Source organism: Gymnoscopelus microlampas, assembly GCF_963454915.1.
Source record: "Gymnoscopelus microlampas genome assembly, chromosome: 9".
NCBI lineage: Eukaryota > Metazoa > Chordata > Actinopteri > Myctophiformes > Myctophidae > Gymnoscopelus > Gymnoscopelus microlampas.
In genome coordinates this window covers 54,683,041-54,698,512 of record NC_139946.1, presented here as the reverse complement: position 1 = coordinate 54,698,512, position 15,472 = coordinate 54,683,041, and positions in this window count along the sequence as shown.

The following is a 15,472-nucleotide window of genomic DNA, read 5'->3' as shown; positions in this document are numbered from 1 at the left end:
TGTGTGTGTGTGTGTGTGTGTGTGTGTGTGTGTGTGTGTGTGTGTGTGTGTGTGTGTGTGTGTGTGTGTGTGTGTGTGTGTGTGTGTGTGTGTGTGAGTGACACACCTATACAGTACAGTCAAATTAATTTGACTGAGAGATTATTAATAAGCTCATAGATATGTGTGCTCTCTCTCCTTTATCAAGATAGACTCTCTGTAGAAATGCAAATATCATTGAGCTTGATGAGAACATTATGTTTAATATGATCTGTCTGTTTCCGTACAGCAGTTATGAGTCACACAATCTTCCGGTCACTATCGAGTCTCTTGAGTAAAAACACAAAAACAAAACATGAATCCTCAGCAATGTTGTCAGAAAGCTGCTGTCTGGCTGTGAATCACATTCACAGCAAAATATAACCCACCAAAACAAATGCATCGTGCTGTGCACGGACTGAAGGTTTGTGCACGACCGACAAACCTGGCAAATACTTTTGATGCGTGTGCAAAAAAAACACGCTTATGCCTGCGTTCCTCAACTTCCTGGTGGGTTTTATAACTAACTAACTAACTACTAAAGACACTTGAGCGAGTGACTGAGTTACATTTCACACTGTAAGTGGCTTTTTGTGTTGAATTTGGAGAAACCACTTAGTTGTGCTGTTGAGATATTTAAATCGTTGTTCTTGTTTGATTTGTTCGTTTGGTTTGTTTATTTAATGCAAACAGCTGAACCGTTTGAACAGTTTGCCAATGAAGCTCGTTTGTAGTTTAGTTTGTGGGGGTTGAAAGAAAATGTATTTAGACTGTAACCGTAAATGCCGGCTGGTTCACTGATCTAATCAGCTGCTACCCTGACTGTCTGTCTGTGCTGCTGCTTAGATCTGATGTGGACAGACAGACAGACAGACAGACAGACAGACAGACAGACAGACAGACAGACCAAAACCACTGAGATGCTGCAGGTTCGATTCCCTGGTGAACTGTCCTTGCAGAGCAAAGACCCCTATGAACTAAAGCCATTAACCGTCCTGCTGTTTTTACTGCTACTGTCCAGTGTGTGTGTGTGTGTGTGTGTGTGTGTGTGTGTGTGTGTGTGTGTGTGTGTGTGTGTGTGTGTGTGTGTGTGTGTGTGTGTGTGTGTGTGTGGGAGCTGTGTGACCTCTGGGTTTATGAGGTCATGACCTGTGTGTCTCTCCGGACCCCCCCACCTTGCTGGCTGACTGACTGGACCCCCTGTCACCTGTCAGCCCTGTCACTCAAACCCTGTGTCACACGCACACACACACACACACACACACACACACACACACACACACACACACACACACACACACACACACACACACACACCTGCCTATACCCAACACACTAAAGCAGGGGTCTTCAACAGGGGGTCAGAGTTGCTACAGGGGGTCCGCCAAATCTCTGTGTGATAGGATCATTGTTTTTTACATTAACCACTTGCATCCCTATTCTAAGGACAACTTTAGCCGAAAACAGCAGATCTACAAGCTCACAACGCCTCGCAGCGCGAGGCGTTGTGAGCTTGTAGATCTGCTGTTTTCGGCAAAGAGGCCAAAAAAGAGCAGACCAAGTACAGAGTGAAAGTTTACTAAGTATTGGCGGTTTAAGTGGTTAAATGTCTGAAAATACACATTAACATGAATCAAACATCTATGAAAAGCTTTAATCTGCAACGCAATGTAATGTAATATATAGTGGGGGGTCCCTGCTTCATCTCTCTCTCAGTTAGGGGGTCCTTGGCCTGAAAACATTAAAGCTCACAGCGCGTCACTTCGTACCGCGCTGTGAGCTTGTAGATCTGCTATTTTACAAAATATTAGAACAATATTGAAAATGTTTGAATCATTTTGATTTTACAAAACTCTTCTGTTCTGGGGGTCCCTGGGACCAAACCTTTTCAGGGGGGGGGCTCTCATCTTGACTTCAATGCATTCCTTCCGGCTCCGCTCCAGTGTCTGAGTCTGACCAATCATTGACCGGTCTGGCCAGCTGCCAATTAACAGAGTGAGAAAGTGACGTCTATCTGTCCTGTCCTTCTTTACACATCCTTGCATGATGAGGTCACGACCCCGACCCTGTGTGTACCTTCTATCCACTGTGTGTGTGTGTGTGTGTGTGTGTGTGTGTGTGTGTGTGTGTGTGTGTGTGTGTGTGTGTGTGTGTGTGTGTGTGTGTGTCACACACACACCTCATGGGGTCATGGCTGAGGACAAGAAGGAGGGGCAGCCCTCTCCTCTCCTCTCCTCAGACAGTGTTGAGACTGACCTAGAAAATGTCCTCTCACTCCAATAACGACACTATTTTAATCCTCTCTCTCTCTCTCTCTCTCTCTCTCTCTCTCTCTCTCTCTCTCTCTCTCTCTCTCTCTCTCTCAGAGACGCACCCCAACACACGCTCTCCCAGCTGTTGCACTGTGGGGGTACTGGGAGGTGTGTGTGTGTGTGTGTGTGTGTGTGTGTGTGTGTGTGTGTGTGTGTGTGTGTGTGTGTGTGTGTGTGTGTGTGTGTGTGTGTGTGTGTGTGTGTGTTTGAGTGTGCACGCTTTCTTCTCTGTGTGTATGATGTGGTCCGGTGGTCTGAACCCCTCTTATTATAGCAGGGTGGAGTTGTCCTGCACACACACACACACACACACACACACACACACACACATGCACACACATACACACGTGCACACGTGCACACATACACACACACACACACACACACACACACACCTCACCCCGAGGAGTCATGACTCACTCTAGGACTCATTCGTTCAGTGTGTTGCTCAAGGACAGAAGGAGGAGCTGGGGTTCGAACTGGGAACCTTCCCACTTCCTAGATGGCCGTATGTTATGTGTAAAATCAATCTATACATATTACTAATAGACATTAAATGTTGTGTATATTGCACATTGCATGTTAGTATAACAGTATATTCTGTTCCCTCCCTTTGTGTCATCTTTCTATCCTAAATGATGTTCTAGTGCAGTGGTTTTCAACCGGTGGACCACCGGGGACCACCAGTGGTCCTTGAGGGAGTTCCAGGGGGTCCCCAGCTAAATGATGGATAGGACCAAATGGACCCTTATGGGTCTGTAACTCTGAGAGTGTAACAAATGGAACCAAATGGACCCTAACGGGTCCATTTGGTTCCATTTGTACACTCTCAGAGTTAAATTAACATTGATTTTAATAAAAAATGGAGGTCCCAGAGATAGAAATGCCATTGAATGGGGGTCTGTGGCCTAATGCATGTTAAACTGGGGGTCCATCAAATTAAAATGGTTGAGAATCACTGCTAGAGCCGTAAAAATCGTCTTTTATTGGGGGTCCCTGGCATAACTTTTCAAATGGGGGTCCCTGGGCTAATGGGTGTCAATTTGGGGGTCCTTGACGCAAAAAAGGTTGAAAACCACTGTTCTAGTGGGTCTGCAGCCAAATGCATTCCAACGTGGGGGTCCTTCCTTCCTTGACATGAAACTGATCTACAAGCTCATCTGGTGCTTCAGGTGTGTCCGGTTAGGTTTTGGTGAAGGGAGGGGTCCGTGTAGTTTCTGTGTTTGGAGACAAAAGAACCGCCCACCATAATGTTAGATCCGTGATGACTCATTAAAGTGGGGCGGGGCAACTGAGGAGAACTGTCAATCAACAGCTGGGGGGGGCAGGACTTGTTTGTCCAGGTAAACAAACGATGAGTCATGCACCGTCACACCTGTGCTGTTATCTGACTGATTAGACCAGAAGTACTCAAATGTTTTACTTAGGTAAAAGTATCAATACTGCGATAGTAGAAATACTCTGTTACAGGTAAAAGGCCGGAATTAAACGTTTACTTGAGTAAAAGTACAAAAGTATTGGTATCAAAGTGTACTTAAAGGACCAAAAGTACTTTTAATTATACTCATTATGCAGAATGTCACGTTTCACAAGGTATCATATGTATAAAATGTATTAAAACCATTTGAAAATAGCCGATCTACAAGCTCACAATGCGTCGCAACGCATTGTGAGCTTGTAGATCGGCTATTTTTAAATGGCCAAAATGTATATACAGGGCTGAAGGGGTTAATGTATGTTGTGTAATATTAATCAAAAATCTACAAAGTAACTAGTAAATAAAGTTTTCAAGTAATTGTAGTGGAGTAAAAGTACAATATTTGCCTGAGATCTAGTGGAGTAGAAGTAAAGGTATTGGAAATTGTTAAATACTCAGTTCAGTCTAAATCAGTGTAAACAAGAAAAAGTGCTCCTCGGAGCACAGGTCTCCGCCAGGTCAGGTAGGTTACTGTGGCCTCCTGGTGGTGCTATAATAGGCCAATGTGAAAAGGGTGCCATTTCTTTTTAGGCCTTTTACGGCAATCGGACACTGCATTCATGATTTGAGGCATTTTGTTCCAAAAATGTGTTTTGTTAAATTAGACCTGCTGGTGGCGCTATAACAGGCCAATGTGAAAAGGATGGCATTTCTTCCTGGGCCAAGTGGGAATCTCTGTGGAAAATGTCATGGAAATCGCAAGCTGCGTTCATGATTTGAGGCATTTTGTTCAAAATGAACCAATCCTGCAAACTTTGGAAGCCAATGTTAGCCAATCAGGATGGAATATGGAAAATCAGACAGATCCGTGTTGATCACATGGCTATGGAGATACTGTGTACCGATTTGCGTGTTTTTTGGACAAAATCTGTAGGAGTAATAGCAAAAAAATGTGTTTTGCAAAAGTCGGCCTCATGGTGGCGCTATGACAGGCTGATCTGAAAAATGTGGGGCAGAGGTTCTGCTGTGGCATCCAAGGGGTGTGTGTGCAGTTTCACAGTGACTGGGCCAATGGTGGCGGAGATTAGCTGCTCGCAGACAGAAGGACGGACACACGGACGGACGGACGGAGGGAGGGTAAAACATACTCTCTCGCCATGCATTTCAGCCTGGCGGAGACAATAACATGCTATCTAAAAAAACATGTTATTATTTTGCATAAAGTCTGCGTGGTCTTGCAGATCATGTGTGTGTGAGGTGTTTTCTTCCTCGTGCTGAGCAGACAGACAGGTTTTAGACAGCAGACAGACAGGTTCTGAACTGATGACAATAAGAGTAATAAATGTTCTCTCTGAGTCACACTACGCTGTGGCACGCGAGCTCCACATGAGAGGAGCATGGTGTGTGTGTGTGTGTGTGTGTGTGTGTGTGTGTGTGTGTGTGTGTGTGTGTGTGTGTGTGTGTGTGATAGGGGGAGCATTGTGTAACAGCAGCCGCGTGCAGACATGAAAGAACAGGAAGGTGGGGGCTCTTCAGAGAGAGAGAGAGAGAGCGGGAGAAAGAGAGAGAGAGAAGCGGGAAGACATGTGGAAGAGAAGGAGAAAGCTTCGGTGCAAAGTAACTAAGTACATGTACTCAAAAAATACTGTACTCAAGTGCAATTTTTAGGCTTTTTTTTTTTTACTTCACCGGAGTATTTCAATACTCGGTACTTCTACTCCACTACATCTCAGAGGCTAATGTTGTGATGTTTACCTCACTACAATTATTTGACCGGTTCAGTTACTTACTGTATTTTGCAGATTCAGATTATTAATGCAAAACATATATTAACCAGTGAAACGATTGCGACACGTTGTGAGCTTGTAGATCTAAAAAAAAAAAAAAGTAAGGTTTTGACACATTGAAAAAATGTAAAACTTTTGAAATGGCACATTTGGCACAATGAGTACTTTTACTTTTGGCACCTTAAGTGGGATTTTTACTCCTAACAGAGTATTTCTTCAGTGCGTGGTGTTTCTCAAAATGTACACACATCTTTTGAAAATGGCATTGTGAGTGTGTAGAGGGGGGGGGGCAGCTTTGATGTGAGCTGGGACTGATGAGTTCCATGCGGCGGTGGTGCTCGTACTTTTACTTATGAGTAAGGTAGTACTTCAAAGAGGAGCGTGAGAGAGAGAGAGAGAGAGAGAGAGAAGGAGAGAGGGAACGGAGAGGAAGAGAGAGTGAGTTGTAGAGATAAAGTCGGCGGGACGCGGCTTGATGTGGATTATGATGAAGATGTTATTGTTTGTGTTAGTCATCATGATATAGACCTTTCATCATGGGACCCTGTGTGTGTGTGTGTGTGTGTGTGTGTGTGTGTGTGTGTGTGTGTGTGTGTGTGTGTGTGTGTGTGTGTGTGTGTGTGTGTGTGTGTGTGTGACTCAGTGTTCATGTGAAGCTGCTCCAGGCAGAGTCTGATGCAGCAGAAACACTGCTCTCACGCACCTGACAAGCTGACTGTCTGTCTGTCTGACTGAGTTTGAAAACATGAGCAAAGACCAAAAACAGAACTTCCTTATTAGTCCATGAGCCAGACAAGATGTCATTATCGAAAGAGTGGGCAAAACCATACCTATATTAAATTGTTCATAGGGTCAATATAAGTAAATAAATATATGATAACCTTTCCACAGGAGCAGCTTTTTCATATTTATCACACATTTTGTTATTTTCCCCATACGTACATGACAGGTGAAAAAATGACAACATTTAAAAAGGAGTTATCATAATGAAGTTTTCTGAAATTGTATATTTAAATATGCAAATTAGGCATTTAGTCCATGAGCCAGAGCCCCAAAATTGAGCCAGATATTGAATATTCCATCGTTAAAAACCTTTGACTCCAACATCTTAACAAAATGAAATAAGTATGCTGACTCTGGCTTTGTCCAATGTTCCAATGTTGATTCTGGAAAGTTATGCAAATGTGGGCATATTTTCCTAATGCCTCATTTACATATTTAAATATACAGTTTCAGAAAACTTGTAATACGATAAATCATTGTCTTCATGTAAGTAATCAACTCAGGAAGTTTCATTATGATAACTATTTTTTAAATGTTGTCATTTTTTCACCTGTCATGTACGTATGGGGAAAAGAACAAAATGTGTGATAAATATGAAAAAGCTACTCCTGTGGAAAGGTTATCATATATTTATTTACTTATATTGACCCTATGAACAATTTAATATAGGTTTGGTTTTGCCCACTCTTTCGATAATCATTGCTCAATTTTGGGGCTCTGGCTCATGGACTACAGTATATAGCCTAAGCCTACCTATTGGGAGAAATACAACAATGTGTGAACACAGCAGCAAGATGTGGGAACGGTTGTGATAAGCCAACTCTCCACCACACCGGTATCGGACCGACTCAGCTGTGGAAGGCGTTGAAAAGCGTCTCCTGCCGACAACCTGTTGTAGATAGCGCCGTGGTGATTTCGTCGACTAAAACTATGACGAAAAATGTTGGTCGACTACCTTTTTTCACTGACAAAAACAAGATAAATACTAAATAAAAACTCATCTATGATGACTAAAACTAAGACTAAATGTATTGACAATTTCGTCCGCAAATTAAAACTAGACTAAAATGTTAGAGAGAGACTAGTGGAGAAGAGATCCAGTAGAACTAAAAGACACGTCATTTTATGTTTGGTTGCGCTCCGGTGTTGTGTCTGAAAATAGCCGATCTACAAGCTCACAACGCGTCGCGCTGCAACGCGTTGTGAGCTTGTAGATCTGCTATTTTCAGCATGCAACCAAGTGTAAAATAAGCCATTGCGACGCCATCAAGACACCGCCAAAATATTTTTTTATCAACTGTAGATTTAGTCGACTGTAATCTTATGACATTTAGTCGACTAGACAAAAGCTAAAACATTTCAGATGACTGAAATATGACTATATTACCTATTACATCAGCTATTTTCAAAAAGAATCTTGAAAGCCAGCCCACATAAGCAACTAGACTTCAGAAACGAGCCCAAACAAAAGCAACCTCCAACTATGAATATTTACAGGCGACTTTACAGGAAATCAAGCACAAAGTCGCACAATTTGCACCTCGGCTGACTGCTTCTGATCAACTGAATGCCAACGTTTGCCAACAGACTACCAATCTGTTGTGGTCTGAAGTAGGCCTAGTCTGTTTGGTAGAGAGACACCTATATAAGAAATGGTTAGTACCCTAAGGCATTGGTTCTCAAAGTGGGGTCCGGGGACCCCCAGGGGTCCTTGAGGGAGTTCCAGGGAGTCCCCAGCTAAATGATAGATTAGGCACCAAATGGACCCTTACAGGTCCGTAACTCTGAGAGTGTACAAATGGAACCAAATGGACCCTAATGGGTCCATTTGGTTTCATTTGTACACTCTCTGTTTTACCCCCTGTCCGTCCGTCCGTCCGTCCGTCCGTATGTCCGTCCGTCTGTCACCAGCCAATCTCCGGCACCGTTGGCCCAGTCGCTACGGAACTGTGCACACACACACACTCCCTGGATGCCAATTCAGAACCTCTGCCCCAAATCTTTGACATGGGCCTGTTATAGCGCCACCAGGAGGCCGATTTGTGCAAAACCCTTTTTTTTTTACATTACTCCTACAAATTTTATCCAAACGTCATGCAAATCGGTACACAGTATCACTATAGTCATGTGATCAAGACGGATCAGTCCGATTTCCCATATTCCATCCTCATTGGCTAAGGTTGGCTTCCAAAGTTTGCAGGATTGGTCCGTTTTGAACAGAAAGCCTCAAAGTATACACACAGCTTGCGATTTCCGTGAAATTTCACACGCACATTCCCACTAAGCCGAGGAAGAAATGCCACCCTTTCTCACATTGGCCTGTTATAGCGCCACCAGCAGGTCTAATTAATTTAGCAAAACAAATTTTTGGAACAAAATGCCTCAAATCATGAATGCAGTGTCAGTGCAAGAATAAATGGCACGGTTGGCACACTTTTCACATTGGCCTATTATAGCGCCACCAGGAGGCCAGAATAACGTACCTGACCTGGCGGAGACCTGTGCTCCGAGGAGCACTTTTTCTAGTTTTATTGTCTCCGCCAGGAGACTATGTTTCCCCCCCCCCCCCCCCCCCCCCCCCCCCCCCCACTCGGCCAAGCTAACATTGGTCAAGCCTCACGTGACACGTGACAATACGTTGAAAGAGTGTGCTCTGATTGGCTAGTGAGACGCATGACATATAGCGGCCTATAAATAGATGTGTCACTTTGAAAGAGTCTGTGTCTCTTTCAAAGTGAGGTAAGACAGGAATAATCACGAAATGGCTGAGAAATGGCGGAGCAATACATTATGTAGACACACATGTGGTGTCATCACAATATGTAATATAAATAGCTTAGACAGGATTAATCAAGAACAGTACATTCCAGTACAAACTGAGATCACAGTTAATGACACAGTGCAACTAACTCTTATTATGCAAACTGAAGAAGATAATCATTGTCTGCAAACCGATGTCATGTCATTTGTCAAATTCCAATATTTGCTGGCGGAGACTTGTGCTCCGAGGAGCACATTTTCTAGTTGAAATTGAATTGATTGAGACACTGGCTGGCTGGCTGGCTGGCTGACGTACTGATTGAGCATGGCTGTGTTCTCAGTAACGGTGACAAAGCACCATGGCTACCAGTCATGGCTGTTCAGAGGAACTGAGCTCCAACAAGGTGACGCGTGCTACTCGCCCTGTGTGTGCATGACGCTGCTTAAACCCTCTCAGCCCTGCAGGTGTTACTGTAACTTCCGGCTGTTTTTCATCCTCCTCCGCTGAATAATATAAGTATTCAACCAATCAATCAAACAGACGGCGGTGACGCGCCTAAAGTCCAAGACGATCCGGAACTCAGCGCTCTCCAGCCGCTCTGCTGACGCAGTGCAGCCGTCAATCAATCAATCAAATCAAATCAAATCAATCGTAATGTTTTGGTTATAGTTTCGCCACTTCCTACCCGTTCCGTAAGACAGTGACGAAACCACTGATTGTGTCATTCATTAACCCATTCAAACCGGGAGAGCATCTGAGTCATTTTAGATTTCTTTGGCTATTAAAAACAAACAAAAACTAGCAGATCTACAAGCTCATATCGCGGCACCGAGTGCCGCGATATGAGCTTGTATATCTGCTATTTTTTTAATATATTTTGGAAGCGATTTTTTTTTACTCAAAAAAAATGTTTTACTAAAAAAAAATAGCAGATCTACAAGCTTTGTAGATCTGCTATTTTTGAATAATAGCCAAAGAAATCTAAAAATGACACAGATATGCTTGCCCGGTCTAAAAGGGTTATGAATCAGTTCCTCTTTGTTGCTACTTCAGAATTTCGTGTACGCAGTGAGAGGCTTGAGTAACACTCTGAACGGGCCGGGCTGTGACTCAACAGACAGACAGACCTGACCTCACCCAGAGGCCTGGTTTATAGTTGTGTCACCTCTACAGTGTGACACAACATGACACAGCAGCATGGCGGGACATGGGGCTGGCCTACAGGTTATAGAGCAGTGGTTCCCAAGCAGGGACGTGCTGGCCACTGGGAAATTCGGGAAAATTCCAGAACGGCCGCGCCATTTACGGGCCGCCAGACGGCCGGTGGGCCACCCAAGACAACTGCAGCATGTTTTTTTTTTTTTTAATTGAAAAATTTTGTAAAATCCCAGAGCTGAATTTTGGTCCCAGCATGCCCCTGTTCCCAAGCCATGAGGGGGGGTCCCCGGGGGCCGGCGAGGGGGGTCCCCATGCAGTTGATTAGCAGCTTAATGTGCAACATTGTTGTTTTCTCACTCAACTGTAAACAGACCAAACATACAGTATAAGTGTATAACAGGATATGTCTGCACATTTATAAAGGGGCAATTTAAGGACTTTTGTCAAACATTATACGTAAGAAAGAAGCGCGTGTGTTTCACTGAATGCATTTTAACACAGACGACCTTTTAAAGCGCTTAACACTACAAGACCACCCAGAAATCACACATGCACACATGCACACACACACACACACACACACACACACACACACACACACACACACACACACACACACACACACACACACACACACACACACACACACACACACACACACACACACACAGCTCTTGTAGAATCTTGTTCCTTCCTTGCAGAAGTTGCAGCCATAGTCTAGGATATGTTGTAACAACAGCTCATTTGTTTGCTTAATGACAGAAAACCCCCCAAAATAATAATAATCATTGTAGCCTAAAGCCTTAAAATAGCAGATCTACAAGCTCACAACGCGTCGCGGACGCGACGCGTTGTGAGCTTGTAGATCTGCTATTTTAGGCGCTCTAGTCTACGCCGTCTTCGGTGAAGCCTAAATCAGGCATAATAACGTGTTGATCTGTGTGTAGGATCACACAAGACATAAGGAAGCTGATCCCTGTACGCTCCTTATTAATTAATTTCCTGCCAGGTTCAGTCTGCACTGTAATGGTTGTTTTAATGTTGTTGTTAACCATGGAATTCAAACACGCTGGAAAATCATCTCTTTTTTTATTTTCACACACAAACACATCAGAGTCACATTCTGAACACACAGGAGGGCCAGTGTTGCCATGTCCACTTATTATAAGCGACTTTGGGCTTGTTTTTCTGTAAAGAAGTGTAGTTGCTTATTTGAAGCTTGTTTCATAATGTTGTTTTAAACCAGTCGTTCTCAAACATTTTCATGTCAAGGAGCCCCAGATGAATATGGATTATGTCCGCGGACTGAACATATTTTGTGCCATCAATTCGTGCCGCGTTGTGAGCCGATGTGTAGGTTTAAAGTGCTCATGTGGCCTATAATATATTAGTCGCTTCTTTTGGGCTTGTTTTCATAGACCTGGTTGCTTATTTCTCTCGCAAAGTCTGGCAACACTGAGGAGGGGCTGCAGTGGTAACTGCGTACTCAAGTAATTAGTTTTGAGGTACTTTTCACTTTACTGGAGTAATTCCATTCTTCAGTACTTTATACTTCTACTCCATTACATCTCAGAGGTAAATATTGTACTTTTCACTGCACTGCATTTATATGAAAAGTTTAATATCTACTTTGTAGGTTTTTGATTAGCCATTCCAGAGTCTATTTGGAAAATAGCTGATCGCGTCACGATGCCTCGTGTTGTTGTGAGCTTGTAGATCGGCAATTTTGAAGACTTTTTTAACGCACTTTGGAAAACTTTACGAAGAAACTTTCAACTCATGCTTTTGTACTTTTACTGAGGTCACATTTACAGGACGTTTCAGGAGTATTTCTACATTGTGGTATTGATACTTTTACTTAAAGTAAAACAAAATCCGAGTACTTATTCTTCCACACACGGTTTCCCCCCAAAATGAACACACACACACACACACACACACACACACACACACACACACACACACACACACACACACACACACACACACACACAATGACTAACAACACAGAGAAATCCCCCAAACACATCCATTCAACACTGCAAATAATAACACAATAACACAATAATAGAAAACTAAAACTGTGTGTGTGTGTGTGTGTGTGTGTGTGTGTGTGTGTGTGTGTGTGTGTGTGTGTGTGTGTGTGTGTGTGTGTGTGTGTGTGTGTGCGCGTGCCCCTAAGGCATGCTGGGAAGTCCCCCTCTCTGGCCCTGGTATTAAGGATGTGTCTGCTGTAAGGTAACACTAATAAGTCATTGTGTAGATCAGTGGGTCTTATATTTAACGTTGTGTTTCTTATCAAAGGGTTTAGTCAGTGTCAGTAAACAGAGCCTTACAAGTCCTACTGAAATACTGAAGACAAGAGGCTAAACATTCACTTTGTAGAAGAAAGAAACAAGAAACAAAGCATTGGAATGTGTAACATTCTGTTGTGTTATTCCATTAAGACAGGCAACACATCTGTGTCATTTTAAGATTTATTTGGCCATTAAAACATATCAGATCTACAAGCTCATAGCGCGGCAATCTGCTATTTTTGTTTAAATCGTGAAAATGTGTGCACATCTTTAAATATATCATTTTTAAAAGCGAACATTTTAACTCAAATCACAGACAAATACATATCATTTTGGGGGTCGGATCACCAAAAATAAACCTTCTACCGTCGCATTATGTGTCGTTTAATATAGAAATAAACGTCTTACTGTCTGGGGATTAGATTTTATGAAGCATTTATGATGGTCTGTCACCTCTGGGGGTCAAAACTCAAAAAGTCAAACTCAGGACGACGTCACATCCATAAATGCTTCATAAAACCTAATCCCCAGACAGTAAGAAGTGTATTTTTATATTAACTCATTAAGACCTGAGGCCGATTCTACGAATGTCTTCTAAATCCCAACAGCATTCTGAAAAAAAACAAATGTTTCTATATCAGTGGTTCTCAATCTTTTTCATGTCAAGGACCCCCAAAATTATATGTATTTGGCCACGGACCCCCATCTCAAAATATGTTGTTCCAGGGACCCCCCAGAAGCAAAGAATAGAGTTAAAAATATTCGCTTTAAACAATATATATATTCAAAGATTTGCACACATTTTCACGATTTTTCAAAAATAACAGATCTACAAGCTCGTAGCGCGGCACTCGGTGCCGCGATACGAGCTTGTAGATCTGCTATTTTTGAATAGCCAAAGTGTAAAATAATGCTTTTTTAGCTCGAATGAAAAAGTGACACAGATGCGTTCCAGGGCTTAATAGGTTAAACGACACATAATGCGACGGTATAGAGAGTTTATTTTTATAATAATGTGTCTCAAAGACATAATGGGTCGGGTGGGGTCGGTGGGTCGGTCGGTCGGTTCGGTGGGTCTCTGGCGCGTGCGGTGCACGGGAACGGCTCGTATCGTGTGCCAGGAATCAAACCCACGGCGTTTGATCAGCGGGTCTGGGGGTCTGCCTGGGTGCTGGGTGGGGTCGGTGGGTTTCACATGAAAGGCTCGGTTTTGGGTGGGTGGGGTTTTTTGGTGGGGAGAGAGGGGAGAGGGCAGCGCAACACACAACCCTGTCATTTGTGGCTTTCTGCACTCTCAAGGCACTAACGCGCACACACACGCACGCACACACACACACACACACACACACACACACACACACGTTTGTATTACTATACTTGTGAGGACAACACTTTAGGACAGCCATTTTATGAATGCCATTTAAAAAAACTATATATTTTGCCATTTTTAACCGTAAGCCTAAAGCCGAAAAACAGCAGATCTACAAGCTCACAACGCGTCGCGCTGCGACGCGTTGTGAGCTTGTAGATCGGCTGTTTTTCGGTGCACGACACTGGCGCGCAACTATAAATATAAATCATGTTTAACTCTAATTCCAATCCCTAAACCTATAACCTCTAAATGTCTAATCCTAACCTCAATGTTTTTCTGATTGTTAACGTATCTCTAAATATAGTTTTTTAACTATAAAACAACCATTTGTCTTTGTGAGGAAAACGGTCCTCACAATGTAGATTTCTTCAAATTCTACTAATACTTCGTCCTCGCAAGTATAGTAATACACACACACGCGCGCGCGCACACACACGCACACACACACACACACACACACACACACACAGAGTGATAAAAGAGAGACAGTGACACAGAGATGGTTTGGGGTGAGAGAGAGAGAGAGAGAGAGGAGACGTGGAGCTAATTGATAAATGACCGTTCTGCTTTTCCAGACACTCCCAGCTTTATAAATAGACGCTGAACCACCGCGGCTATAAATAGACCCACAAGCTGCTATTTATAGCTGTGTGTGTGTGTGTGTGTGTGTGTGTGTGTGTGTGTGTGTGTGTGTGTGTGTGTGTGTGTGCGCGTGTGCGTGTGCGCGTGTTTGTGTGTGCGTGTGTGTGTGTGTGTGTGGGACAGAGCGAGAGAGAGACTCTCTGTTTCTATGTTTCTGTCTGTCTGTTCCTCTCTCTCTCTCTCTCTCTCTCTCTCTCTCTCTCTCTCAGAGTGTGTATAAGTGTGTCATTGTGCTCAGCAGTGTGTTGTTTTCCAGGGTGTGTTTCTCCTCCTGGCTGAACACAGACCACTGTGTTCACAGACCTTACTTTTTGAGTGGTGCAGAAGGCAACCACTCCTATACATGGCTTTGTCTGTGTGTCCGTATGTATGTATGTATGTATGTATGTATGTATGTATGTATGTATGTCCGTGTGTCCACCAAGCTAACATTGGTCAAGCATCACGTGACACTTAGAAAATAACTTAGGAAAGAACACTGCTTATGCACGCCTTCTTCTGGTGGATTTCAGTTCAGCTTTTAATACAATACAGCCACATATCTTAATTACGAGGTTGAGGGACCTTAATATCCACCCCCTTATTATCAGGTGGTATTATTCTTTTTTAACTGAACGTACACAAAGGGTCAGTGTGAACGGTACCATGTCAGAGCCCAGAACCTTGAGTACTGGAGCACCGCAGGGCTGCGTTAGCTCACCCGTCCTATTCACCTTATACACAAATGAGTGCAGAAGCGGTAACCCGAATAATTACATTATTAAATTCTCGGACGACACTGCCATCCTATCCCTACTGGGTAAAGATAGAGATTTAGCTACCTATTTTTCAGAGGTTCAGAGGTTTGTAGCATGGTGCGATGACAACCACCTTGTTCTCAATGTGAGGAAGACACAGGAGATGGTGTTTGACCCTAGGAGTATAG